Source organism: Leucopleurus acutus, assembly GCF_964270905.1.
Source record: "Leucopleurus acutus genome assembly, chromosome: 11".
In the NCBI taxonomy this organism is placed as follows: Eukaryota; Metazoa; Chordata; class Mammalia; order Artiodactyla; family Delphinidae; genus Leucopleurus; species Leucopleurus acutus.
The window spans coordinates 9,766,632-9,779,413 of NC_139152.1; positions in this window are offsets into that span (position 1 = coordinate 9,766,632).

A 12,782-nucleotide genomic window follows, 5' to 3' on the forward strand; every position below is an offset into this window, starting at 1 on the left:
TGATGAACAAATAAATGAATGAGTTTATCAGACATATTTTCAGCTTCAAGGGAAAGTTGGAGCTATCTATGATCACATGCTTCTCTACTCTACTCTGGACTAAAATGAGCTCTTCTCTTTTACCTTCTTCCCCCTACATTGAAACTCACAAATTTTAGGGCTAAAGGAGTTTCCTTTTACAGATGGAGACACTAGAGACCACCTCCTCTCCATTCCAAACTATTTGCAGTTCCCCAAATGTATTATGTAACCTTGTACCTCTGAGCCTCATAACATTTTCCCAACTTGGACTATTCTTATCTGTCGGTCCTCTTTCCCCCGTTTTCCCTAATCCAACTAATTCTAGCCCATTTTTGCAAATCCATTCCTTCATTTTCTCCAGGAAGCATTTGCTAACCCTCCCTGGGCCACCATGAGACTATATTTGGATGCCTTTCCTCATAAGGATGTTCCATATCACCCTGTATAGAGACATTATACCTAATCCATTGTATCATAAAAATGAGTCTTTTGCACTGGATTATAAATTATTTTGTAAACAACTGTTATGTCTAATTTAACTTTGTATACCTAATGCCTGGCATATTTTTAGTGCACATTTGCAGAATCACACCCTAGCCTCACTGCTATAACCTGTAAATCAGTAAGGTTGGAGCATGGCCCAAGGTATGTGTAGTTTTAACAAGCTCTCCAAGTGTTCCAATATCATCTGCAGCTTCTAGCCAAGATGAAGTACTAGTAACTGAATTTAATCTCCTGCTAAAAACAACTGAAAAACAGATGAAATATATATATTAAAAAACCAATTATCAACACATTGTGCATCAGGTAATGAAGGACTTGGTCCCTGAGAGATGAGAAAAGAAGTGAGCCCAGTGATTGCCGTAGATTACTGAAGGCAGAGTTCCCAGGTCACACTGCAAGGAAGGGAGCCCACACAGGGCTCAGCACTCTCCCTGAAGAGAGCAGATACAGCCTGGGAGTCCAGGAAGGCCAAGGCAGCTGAAGTTTGTAGGGCAAATGGAGACAAGATGGCACACCAAGCTCCAGAGATCTGCAGACAGCTCCCCTCAAGTTTTCAGATGAACGCTCATCAACGTGGGCCTATCAAGAAGTTACCCAAGGCTTGGGAAAGAAACGCCTGAAAACATGAAGTGGCATAGACTCTTCCAGGCTCACACAGGGCTGGGAGCAGTGCCTATTTCCACTGAGCAGAATGGAGAAACCTCAAAATCCACATGGCAATAGGCGGAATACACAGAAGAATTCTGCCTCCGTAGTGGGAAAAAATTAGCCCTAGACTAAACATACTTCTGGTTCTCTCCAACAAAAGCAAACAGCAAGTACCAAAAGGATTAAGCTGTTCTCAAGTAATTTAGCTGTGGTCCAGAACAAAGCTCAAGAATCTTTAAAGGATCACAAGACTACCCAACACCCAACAGGTAACATTCACAGTCAGCATCCAATAAAAAAAAATTACAAGGCATGTAAAGAAGCAGGAAAATTAGACCCATCATGAGAAAATTAAAAAAAAAAAAACAGAGATGATACAGCTGATATACTCATTCTACAATAAAGATGGAACCATCTTTATTGTATTGCATATGTTCAATGAGCCAGAGGAAAGACTGAACGTGTGAAGTACACAGAACCTCACATACAAATTATAAATATGACTCAAATCAAACTCCTAGAGAAGAAATCTATAACTGAGATGAAAAATATACTGGATCGGATTAACAGCAGACTAGACATTGTAGAAGAATAGATAAGTAAACCTGAAGACATACCAATAGTTTCAAACTAAAACACAGAGAAATAAGACGGGGGGGAAAAAACAACAGAGCAACAGTGACTTGGGAAATGACTTCTACCAGCCTAATATATGTGTAATTGGAGTGAAAATTTTCCAAATTTGATGAAAACTATAAATGTACAGAACCAAGAAACTCAATGAATGCCAAACACAAAAACACGGAGAAAACTAAGGCACATCATAAATTGCTCAAAAGCAGTGATGATGAAAAAAATCTTAAAAATAGCCAGAGAAAAAGGCTCATTACATACAGAGAAACAAAAATAAAAATGACAGCAAACTTTTCTTGGGAAACAATACAAGACAGAAGAAGAGTATTAACTTTAAAGTATGAAAAGAAAAAAAACCTGTCAGCACAGAATTCTATACTCAACAAAAAGATGATTTTAAAAAGGAAGGAGAAATAAAGATTGTTTTGAGAAGTACAAAAAAAAAAGAATTCCTCACTAGCAGAACTGAACTATAAAAAAATGTTAAAGGAAGTCCTTTAGGCAGAAGGAAAATTATATCAAATAGACATTTATATCTACAGAAAAGAGTGAGCACTGGAAATGATAAGTACAATAAAATACTCTTATTCTTATTTGAATCTCTTTTAAAGATAATGGACCATTCAAAGGAAAAATAATTGTAGGGTTTATAATATGTAGAATACAATGTGTGACAATAAGTACAGGGCTGGGAAGAGAGAGATGGAAGTATAATTGTAAGATTCCATACTATATGTGAAGTGTATAATTTCACTTGAAAGTAGACTGTGGTAATTTTAAAATACACACTATACAACTAAAAAAAAATCACTAAAACATAATACACACATATACACTTACACAAGACTCACAGCTAATAAGCTGACAAAGGTGATAATATGTAATCATAAAAAATAATCCAAAAATAAAGCAGAAAAGGAGGAAAAAGAGAACGAAGGACAAATAAGACAAAAAGAAAACCAATAGCAGGTGCTGGAATATTAAACCAAACCATATCAATAATCACAATAAATGAAAATGGTCTAAACATCCCAATAAAAGGCAGAGATTACTAGATTAGAAAAAAAATCCAGACCTAGCTATATGCAGCCTACATAAAACAGCTTTAAATACAAAGATATGATTATGTTAAAAGTAAAAGAAGGTAAAAAGAAATACTGTGATAACCCTAATCAAAAGAAAGATGGAATGACTACATTAATATCAGTCAAAGTAGATTTCAGAGCAAAGAATGTTCATATTAGTGTTAATTAGTATTAATGCAATTTAATAATAATAAAGGGGTCAATTCATCAAGAGGACCTGACAATTGTAATGTTTATGTATCTTCTAGTGTGTGTGTTTTTTCCCCACACCACCAAGAATTCTCCAACACCAGCTGGGTATCCTACAATTCAACTCAATTCTGACACTATCTACCCATGACAGATCCCACAGGTTAAGGGCTAAGCTCCAGGAGACTGGCTCCCCAACAACACACACTTCAGATGCCAACTGTTAAGTCCAGACTGTCACCTGGGCTTCTGACCAACAGGCTATAATCAGAAGTTTCTATGACCCCCTCCTTGGGTTCAATTAATTTGCTAGAACAGCTCACAGAGCTCTGAGAAACATTCTACTTACTAGATTACTAGTTTATTATAAAAGGATATAACGCAGGATATAAGCCAGATGAAAAGATGCATAGGGCTAGGTACGGCTGCAGAGCTTCCATGCCCTCTCCAGGAGCACCACTCTCCCAGCACTTTCATATGTTCATCAACCAGAAGCTCTCTCAACCCCGTCCTTTTGGGTTTTTATGGAGGCTTCATTACAGAGTCACGATTGATTGAATCACTGGTCATTAGCAACTGATTCAACCTCCAGCCCCCCTCCTCTTCCTGGAGGTCAAGTGTTGGAACTTACAGTCCCACCCCTCTAAGCAGATAGATGGTTCCCCTGAAAACCAGCCCCCATCCAAGGTTACCTAGGGGCTTTCCAAAGTTAGCCATATTATTAACAAAAAGATACCTTTATAGCTCTCACCACTAAGAAAATTCCAAAGATTTTAGAAGCTCTGTACCAGGAACAGGGACAAAGATCAAATATATATTTATTATTATAAATCACAATATCATAGCTTCAAATGCACAAAGCAAATCACAGTATTAAACAACTTCAAAATACACAAAGCAAAAACTGATAGAATTCCAAGGAGCTATAGACAAATTCACAATTATAGTTGGGGATGTCAATCTCTCTCAGTAGTTAATAGAACAAGTAAACAGACAATCAGTAAGGATATGGTAGACTTCAATACTACCAACCCACTTGATCTAATTGACATCACAGGGCTTCCCTGGTGGCACAGTGGTTAAGGATCCGCCTGCCAATGAAAGGGACACAGGTTCAAGCCCTGGTCCGGGAAGATCCCACATGCCATGGAGCAACTAAGCCCATGCGCCACAACTACTGAGCCTGAGCTCTACAGCCTGTGAGCCACAACTACTGAAGCCCATGAGCCTAGAGCCCGTGCTCCTCAACAAAAGAAGCCATTGCAATGAGAAGCCCTCGCACCACAACTAAGAGTAGCCCGATAGCTGCAACTAGAGAAAGGCTGAGCGCAGCAACGAAGACCCAGTACAGCCATAAATAAATAAATAGATAAATAAATAGATAAATAAATAAATAAAATTTAACTGACATCACAGCCATCACATCCAGCAACAGTACAAAGCACATTCTTTTCAGCTGCACATGGAACATTTTCAAAGTAAAACTATATTCTGGGTCACAAAACAAATCTTAATACATTTAAAAGGATTCAGATCATACAAAATATGTTTGCTGATCACAATGAAATTAAATTATAAATCAGTAACAGAAAGATATCTAGAAAACCCCTCAGATGTTTGGAAACTAAATAAGCGATGTCTAAATCACCCATGGGTCAAAGAAGAAATCTAAACTTAAGAAAATAAAAGCACAACATACCAGAATTTATGAGAGCCACTAATGTACTACTTAGGGGGAAATTTATAGCACTAAACACCTACATTCAAAGGAATGGTCATTAACTGATGACTTCAGCCTGTACCTTAAATTACAAAAAGCAAATGCAGAGTAGGCATAAGTGAGGAGGGGAATCAAATAGAAAACAGAAAAATAGTGGAAAATTTATGAAACCAAAAAGTGGTTTGTTGAGCAGTACAATAAAACCTCTAATCTGACTGATCAGGAGAAGAGGCACAAATTACCAATATCAGGAACAAGACAGGTGACATCAATATAGGTTCTAAAAATATTAAAAGGAAAATAAGAATATGATACAAAACTTTATGCCAAGAATCTGACAACTTACATGAAATGGACAACTTTCTTGAAAGACAGAAACTACCAAAGTTCACTCAAGAAAAACAGAATGTAAAATTTTACATTGCCAAAATGGAAAACATGTTGGCAGTTCCTTAAAAAGCTAAACAAACATCTATGAGATGACCCAACCATTTGAGTCTTAGGAATTTACTCAAAGCAAATGAATTTGGTCCAAAACTTGTACCAAATGAAGTAACTATTTGTGAAAGGTCTAAAGAGAAAACAACCCAAATGTTCATCAACAGATGAATGGATAAACAAATTGTGGTGTATCCATACAATGGAATACTATTCAATTAAAAACATAATGGGGCTTCCCTGGTGGCGCAGTGGTTGAGAGTCCGCCTGCCGATGCAGGAGACACGGGTTCGTGCCCCGGTCTGGGAAGATCCCACGTGCCGCGGAGTGGCTGGGCCCGTGAGCCATGGCCACTGAGCCTGCGCGTCCGGAGCCTGTGCTCCGTAACGGGAGAGGCCACAACAGTGAGAGGCCCGCGTACCGCCAAAAAAAAAATAACAAAAAAAAAAAAAAAAAAAAAAAAAAAACCATAATGAACTATTGGTATATCCTGTAACATGGCTGAATCTCTAAGTGAAAGACGTTAGACCAAAGCCAGGGGGTAGGGAGCCCACCACATAGTGTATATAGGCTTATTCATAAAAAATTCTACAAAATGCAAACTAATCTATTGTGACAGAAAGCAGATCATTGGTTGCTTGGAAACAGGGAGGGATGGAAAAAGGAATTACAAAGAGACGTGAGTGTTTGGGGGTGATGGAACTATTCATTACCTTGTCACTGTATACTTTAAATACATGCAGTTTATTGTATGCCAATTATACCTCAATAAAGCTGTTATAATTTTTTTAAATGAAGGCAAAATGAAAACATTTTCAATCAAAAGTAGGATTTGTTATGAGTAGACAAACAGTATAAGATATACCAAAGGAAATTCTTCAGCTTGCAGGAAAATTACACCAAACAGAAACTCAGACATATACAAAGGAATAAAGAGCACCAGAAAACAATAAGTATGTGGGTAAGTTAAAATATTTTTCTCATCTTTAAATTTTTTAAAAAGGTAACTGTTTAAAGCAAACAAACAAAGAAACAAGACAAAAAAACCTCAATGTATCATGTCATAACATTCAGAAGCAAAATACGTGATAATAAAAACACAAAGGACTGGAAGGGGAGAAGGAAATAGACTGCTGTAAGGTTCTTATATGCAAAGTGGTGTATAATTTCAAGCTAGACTTAAGGTAAAGAGGCATACTGTAAATCATACAGCAATGACCATATATAAGCAAAGCTAACAAGTCAATAGTGGAAATAAAATGGAATACTAAAAGGTACTCAAGAGAAGAGAATAAAGAACAGTTGCAACAAAAAGAAAACAGGAAGACAGTAGATGAACCGAATCACAGCAATGATTACATTTATGGAAATAGCTGAACTCTCCAAATCAAAGGCAAAAATAGAATCAATAAAAATGAAGACCCAACTGTACTGTTTTATGTCTAAACATGAAAGAGAAGTTAAGAGTAAAAGAACAGAAAAATATATGCAAAACTAATACGAAAGCTGGAATGGGTATATTAATATCAGTCAATGTAGACTTCAGATCAAGGAATATAAGGACAAAGAGGGACATTATGTAATAATAAAATTATTTTTAATTTCTTAATTAAGATTAAGAAGATATAATAATCCTAAATTATACAGAACTCATAACAAAGTAAAAACTGACAAAACAATTATAGTTGTAGATTTCAACACTCTTCTCTTGGTAACTGAAATAGATAGAAAATCAGTAAAGACATAGAAGACTTGAACAATAATATAAACCAAACTGACCTAATTGACCTTTATAGAAAACTGCATCCAACAACTGAAGACTACTACTTAAGCATCCATAAAACATTCAATATTATAGATAATCTGGCCTACTGACTATGTCTCAATAAATTTAGAAGGATTAAAATCATACAGAGTATCTATGACCACTATGGAATTAAATCTAAAAAAAAAAATCTGGAAAATCCCCAAATATTTATAAAGTAAACACACTTTTATGTAATCTGTGGTTCAAAGAAGAAATCACAAGCAAAACTGGAAAATGTTTTGAAGTGAATGATAATGAATGTATCAAAATTTGTGGGGTGCAGTTAATGCATGCTTAGAGGGAAATATATAGCTTTAAATACTTGTATCAGAAAAGAAAGGTCTAAAATCAGTGATTTACGTTTCCATCTTAAGCAGCTAGCAAGCTTCACCCAAGTAAGTAAAAGGAAGGAAATAATGAGTAAAAAACAGTAAAATAGAAAATGGACATACAATGGAGAAAAATAAATTAGAACAAGAGCTGATTTTTTGAAATCTTCACTTTGACCAAGATAGGATACAAATATTAATGTTAGAAGTGAAAACAGACATTAAAAGGATAAGGGATGCACTTTATGCCGATAAATTGAAAACAATTAAAAAAGACAAATTCCTTTGAAAGACATAGGTTTATCACTGAGCTATTGTTTACGCTGTTATTACTTTCCTGTTTGACTGCTTTTCCTTTGTTTCTGCATTCCTTCACTTCCTTAATTAGTTAACTAGTTGAGTCTGCTCTTTGGAACTCAGAGAAGCCCTTGGTGACCACAGCCTTTTTCTACAAACAAGAAACAGGGGACACAGAGGGGTTTTTGTAAATACCTGGGAAGGCCCCACAGGGTCCTGCTTGGTTTCAACCCTGCCTTTTCTTTGATACTCCTTAATCCTGAGGAGAACAGGGGCAGGACAAGAACGGGGATAAAGTTTTGGATAGAGAGGTTAATCATAAACTCAGCAGGGGAACTCGGTTTTAGGGGAACTTGGTTTTAATCCCCACTCTTGTTCTAACTTTCCCCAAAGCTTTGAGGGAATGGTGTGACGACTCCTCTGGCTACTTCCTGATGAAACAGGGTTTGGTCCTGCCTCAATGTGGGGAATGGACAGCAAATTGGAAATATTCCCAAGTCCCAGGTTTTGGATTTAAATCTTGCATGATTAACGTCTTAGTCCCTTGGTCCACCATTTTGGTGCAACAGACACAATTAGAAGTAGGAGGAGGAGTAACAATTCAAATTTCAATAAACCTTGGAAAATAGACTGCACTCCCTGAAGAATTCAGAATAACTCCAAAAACCAGTCTGGACCTGGCACTTCTGGGGAGACTTACAGCCAGGTAGCTAGTTGCCTAGTTTTATCTAAGTAAGTTTTAACTTCTGATTGGCATTTATACATCTACTTTTTCTGCTAAAATCCAATCTAAAGCAATTTTATTGTCCAGTACTATTCTGGCTAAAGAATCTAGTGCTTTCTGCTGGGAGGCTACAGCTTGAGCTGTCTCATTTGTTACTATTCCCAAAGTAAGAACAATTTTATTATAAGAGGAGAACTCCTGAGACCATAAAGTTGCAAGTGGAAGCTTCCAGCAGACACTGTTTTGAGAATGGTTAGTGGCATCCCCAAGTCCGACACAGTTCAGAAAATTCAAGTTCTCATCAATACAGGAACCTGTCTGCAACCACAACCAAAAGGGCCACCCAGCTCTACCTTGGATGCCTGAACCACAACCACACCATTTTGACTTTCAAATGAATCCCCCTTCTCAATGGCCAAAGCAGATGTACAATGCATGCTTGACAGGCCATAAAACAGGCCACTCTGGTCAGCATAAAGTTCAAGTTGAATCATGCCAGAATGACTTTCCCATACCTCAATATGTGAAGACTTCTTCCATTGTTTCCCCTTTTGTTTGCAAGTCTTTTGATAGATGAAAACATTTGTCCCTCAGTGCCAGGGTGGTTGCTGCCTGCCCTGGGTTCATAATGTCCCTCAGGGCTAGGCCTCCTCTATAAATATATATACATACACACATACATACATACACACACACACACGCCTAGTTATTCATGTTGGGGGAAAATTAATCACACATAGTGAAACAGCAAAACATTCTATAGGCTATACTTTTTTTCAATTATAATGAATTATAACACAAACATTGTACATGTGCTTTTAGCAGACTTGCAGTGAAACAAGTCTTGAGTAGTTATACTCTGTGACAACTTCACTAGATAATTTTCTTACCATTCTAAACACTGAGGGCAACAGTATGGTTAGAAGTAAAACAGTAACTTTCAATGTTGATAGAGAGACACACACCTGGTAAACAGTTCAATTAAATTAGTGGAATTGGTCTCACAGGCCTGGTCCAGATTGTTGGGTCAGCTGCCTACCATTGCCATTGTCTTCTTCTCATCCTGGTGTGGGTCTGGGTCTTTGGGTCAGCAGTCCTTTCTACAGACGAGTCCAATGCAGAGGCCCTTCTTAAATGGGAAAAACATGAATTCAAGAGACATTCTCTTTAGTTTTGCTGTGCATGAGCTAGTTAAGAGTACCTGGTAATGAATGGTACCAGGTACTTTTATCTAGGAGACAGTCCTTTAAATGATGCCTTTTTCAGTATTTATAATCTCCCTGTTGCAGGTCATGGGGCATCTGATCTTCATCCAAAGACAGAATGTTGTGATAAGCTTCAGAAACAAAGTGTCCTTTAAATAATTCAGTCAAACTTTACAATTATGTAACATAACAACAAGAAACTATCTGGGAGGTGAGTCTTAGACAGTGAATACAGACCTCAATGAACAAAACCAGAATTTAATATCTACAGAAACATAATCTTTTTCTCACTAAAAAAAAAAAATGTGTCTGCAAAATAAGTCTGGTTTCTATAAACTTGGTCTGATTATTTATATAGCTATAATTGATCACATTGGTTTTTTTTAATTGGCTGTGCTGGAACTATAAAAGGTCTCTCAAGGCCAGAAAACCTGTGCCAAGGGCTTGCCAGATTCCACCTATGGTATCTATAGATTTGGGTGAATCCCTCTCTTCTTGAAGTTCCCAAAATATCTTGAGATTCCTACATCAGTCAGGAGGTGGCCTTCCTTATTCATCTGATAAGGCTGCCTGGTAACTACAAGTTGCCAACTTCTGAAGGATTCAGGTAGAGAGAAAAGATAATATCAGGTAGAAAAGAAAAGAAAAATGATAAATGTTTCAATCCTACTTACAAAGGTATAATTTACCAAGTTATTACAAGCCATAATTAGTTTGAGGGGAAAGGTTTCCTTATATCTGGAAAACACAGATTAAAAGCCAGTAATATTTCAGACAAAACCCATAAAAATTATAACCACGTTCACCAGATCATTCAGTCCTATGTAACTAATCCTTGTGTTAACAGTTTTATGAAGCCATCACATTCTCCATTGGAATTCTTTAATTTCTTACCCAGTTCAGCAGCATGACCTGAACATTATCAAAAACCTGTACTTGTCAAAAAGTCCTCTCTATGAATCTTCTTGAAGATGAAGCATTTTTTTTGGTAAAAGCATCAGAGTACAATGATAATTGTCTATAAATGACAAAAGACTTGAAAAGGCACAGTTAAACACATGACTACATTGCAATGGACAAAGAAATTCGGTTACTGCTGTGACAGACAACATTTTAAGATAACAACTAGAATTATGACTGACAACATTATACCAGAGCATACCAGATTTTTAAAAATTTCGTATAACTTCTAAAACCCTTATATTAAGGGCATTTACCCATACACTATAAACTAAGAAAATTTATTACCAATCACTTGACAATGTTTCCCAAGTAATTTAACATACCAAATAATCCTAATTATTTTAATATTGCTCTCTGAGATGCCTTAGGGTTTCTCTGAAGCATTCCAAAATTAGCTGGAGATCAAAAGTACTTTAATTAGAATTTGATATTAGAAAAGTTTGTCAAAAATATAAAAAAGTTTCAAAACACCTGGTCAAATAGGATCATAGGTCACTGTGAAACAATACTTATTTACTTAACCAAAGTGACAATAAGAGATTTTAAGAGCAAATACAGAAAATATAAATTACTTAAAAAGTTAAGAAACTTTACAATCTATTAACAAAAGCTGATCAATATTCCAATAAAACTTTGTTCTCTTAACAGAAAGAGAAAACCCAATTCAAGTTTTACACCGCTTTACTTTCAATCTTAAACTTTACTCAGTTAAATTCATTCTAATCTTAGTCCTGACCACACAAAGAATTCCTTTTAAAGATTCTTTTCTGTTTTCATAAATCTACAACTTTCTATATCAATATTAGTTTATCCCTTATTTTCTTTCCCATTGGGAAATAATCAGCTTTAGGACAAAATTACTTTCTTTTCCCTTAAAAAAATGCATTTCAATTTCTCATACATTCTTTTACTGAAAACACACCTCCTACTTTCCTTGCATACTGAAATGTTTCCCTTATTATTTTATTACCTTTATATACATATATATTACAAATTTTAACCATCAAAAACCTTAATCTCTAGTGAAAACCAAGAAGTAAGCAATTGTGAACATACCAGGATTTCCTGACTGGCCAACTTATGAATATATTCTATAACCTCTAGAAATATACATCTCATATTATAATTTCTTTCCTCATCGTGGTACAAGACATGTGTCTAATAAACCCAAACATCTTTAGTTTTTCTCTCACAAGAAGACAAAAGTAGGTAAACTTAGACTTGTTTAACAATTAACGTTCCAGTATTTTATCTTATTTGAAATGACCTAGATATTCCATAAATTTCCATCATTTAACTTAATTTAGCAAAACTCTATAAAGAGTTTTAAGTTACCAACACCTGGAGAGATGATTTTTAAGTAGACATTTGCAAAACATAATTATTCCCAAAGAGTTGATCCAAAAACACTACTACCTCATTTACATTTAGTTTACTTAAAAAGTTTCATCATATCAAGTTATTGTCTTTCCTGACAAATTTTGTAACAGGAATAACAAAATCTTATTGACTCTCAGTAAACCTAGGTATAATAAAAGTATTCTACTTAATGCTGATGACTCAAAAGACATGCCTATATTAAACCAATAAACTTTAACTTTAATACCAAAAATTAATTTAATACTAAATATTTCCCAGATCATGTGAACCTAAAATTCATCAGGTTAGTTTCTAAGTCTGAAAATTTATGTAAGTGCTTACTTTCCTTTAAGCCAATTAAATAGAGATCATTTACAAATTAATTTTGGTAATATCCAGAGGTAAAAACATATCATCTCTATAATGTACACAGACATCCATCCATCCATATAAACACAGACCTCATTGTTTCCTGCTTGAGTTAAAAATCCTTCTTTTTCCTTTTTTTTTTTCTTTAGTCTCAGGAATTGGAGATGGTCAGATAAAAGTTTGAGAGCCCAATTAGAACATTTATATCTCAAAGGCACAGGGAGAGAAATGCAAGTTCCTCCTAGAAAGACTGCTTCCTCTCACAGGATATGAAAAAAAAAAAAAATTTAGAAGTCAAAAGAGCTCCATCCTCATCATTTTTCTCTGGAGTCTCAAGAACACCATGGCTACCAGAACTGAGGGTGGTCTAATTTTGTAGGATGCATCCTAAAGGGCTATTTTTAGGAAATGAACTTTTGTTTCTCATGTCCACCAGTCAAAACACTGCACCTTCTTTAACACAAATATACACTCACACACACACCCTCAAA